At 39.5% G+C, this 1,576-nt stretch overlaps 1 pseudogene; it reads left to right on the top strand.

Annotated features, from left to right (window-relative positions):
- The first annotated feature begins 366 nt into the window (after nucleotides 1-366).
- Nucleotides 367-518, top strand: LOC142356629 (5.8S ribosomal RNA; annotated as a pseudogene).
- Nucleotides 519-1,576: the final 1,058 nt, after the last annotated feature.

Raw genomic sequence — 1,576 nt, 5'->3', positions numbered from 1 at the left:
ACGTTAGTAGGCCCTGGCCGAAAGCGCAGCATGTGAAAGGTATAGATAAAAGTTATCGTTGCAGTCAGTACTGTGTAGTTACTAGTAGCTGGATTTAAGCTCGAAGTGAGACACTGTTGGTGAAACTTCATCATGAGAACGTCACAAGCTGATCACGCTCTATGATATGACTAGTATTATGTTGCTTATAGTAGGCTAAGCGCAAGCCGAAACATCAACATGTGAAAGTCGTAGAATTTTGCGATCAAACTGTGGCTAGTACTTTGATGATGCTTGTAGCCAACCGAATTGGTTGAAAAGCCCAATAAGTAAGCTAACTTGGGAGAGCTTGTTGGAAACCAAATGCTACTAGATTGGTCCAAATACATCCTTCAACAGGGGATCACTTGGCTCGCTTTACGAAGAGGAGCACAGCTATATGTGTTAATTCGGTATGAATCGCAAGATTTGTTTACCGACCTCTCTAACGCAAAAGGCGGTCTCGGCTTCGGCTGTTGACTGCGTCCGATTCAGGGTTATATAACTCTCGATTGAACACATTGATGTTCTATTGTTGGTGCTTCCAATAAAATTGGAACACTTAAAGCAGAACCGATTCAAATAATAGCATTCTGATCAATGATTGCATTCCTTGATCAAGAACTGCTGGAGTCATTGTGATGGCGAATTTTCTTCATAAGAAAATTGCAAAGAGACGGAACTTAATGAGACTAGTATTATGTTGTTTCTAGTAAGCGGAAGCTGAAACAGCAACATGTGAAAATCAAGTTTTGTTCAATGATCTCGAGGCGATAAGTACTATGAAGCAACTAGTAGCCTAAGCATGACTCAGATTTGAGACAGTCAAAAAGACTGGCGAAACTTCTTCACATGAAAGTTACATAGAGAACTACAAATGTATACAGCGAGTATTATGTTGTTTCTAGTAGGCGAAAGCTGAAACATCAACATGTGAAAGTTGTCTGCAAACTGTAGAACGATATGTGATTAGTACTGTGCTGTTACTAGTAGCCAGTCTGACTGTAGAAAGCCAAGACAAAGGGAAACTAATGCATCTGAAAAGGACAAGTTATGGAAAGGTATGCACGATAAGTATTATGTTGTTTCTAGTAAGCGGCAGCTGAAACATCAACATGTGAACGTCGTTGTGTACAGTAACCTAGAACTATATAGTCCTTAGTAACGTGCATTTACTAGTACCTGTAATTGGTATTCAGACTCAGGCAGTTTGGAATAGTTTGGCAAAGATGCACCAGAGAAAACTGGGATTTGATACAGAAATTGTTGAATACAAGTATTATGCTGCTTCTAGTAGGTTGAATCCGAAACATCAGCATGTGAAAATTGAAAACATTTCTGGTTCGAATTGTCACAAGTATTTGGTGATCTGAGTAGCCAAACTCACTACAACGCCAATTGAAGGCAAAAATTCTCAACGGAAAAGCTATTCTCATTGAATGAGCTAACAAGACGAGTATTATGTTGCTTCTAGTAGGCGAAAGCCAAACATCAACATGTGAAAGTCTTGCTGAACAAATTTAATGTTGTTGAGCTCAGTACCGTGTGAATTAGTAGC

The sequence above is a fragment of the Convolutriloba macropyga genome, unplaced genomic scaffold, assembly GCF_964194025.1.
Source record: "Convolutriloba macropyga unplaced genomic scaffold, txConMacr16.3 SCAFFOLD_3985, whole genome shotgun sequence".
Lineage (NCBI taxonomy): Eukaryota > Metazoa > Xenacoelomorpha > Acoela > Convolutidae > Convolutriloba > Convolutriloba macropyga.
Note: the sequence above shows the minus strand (reverse complement) of the source record. Positions and strands in the feature narration are given on the sequence as shown.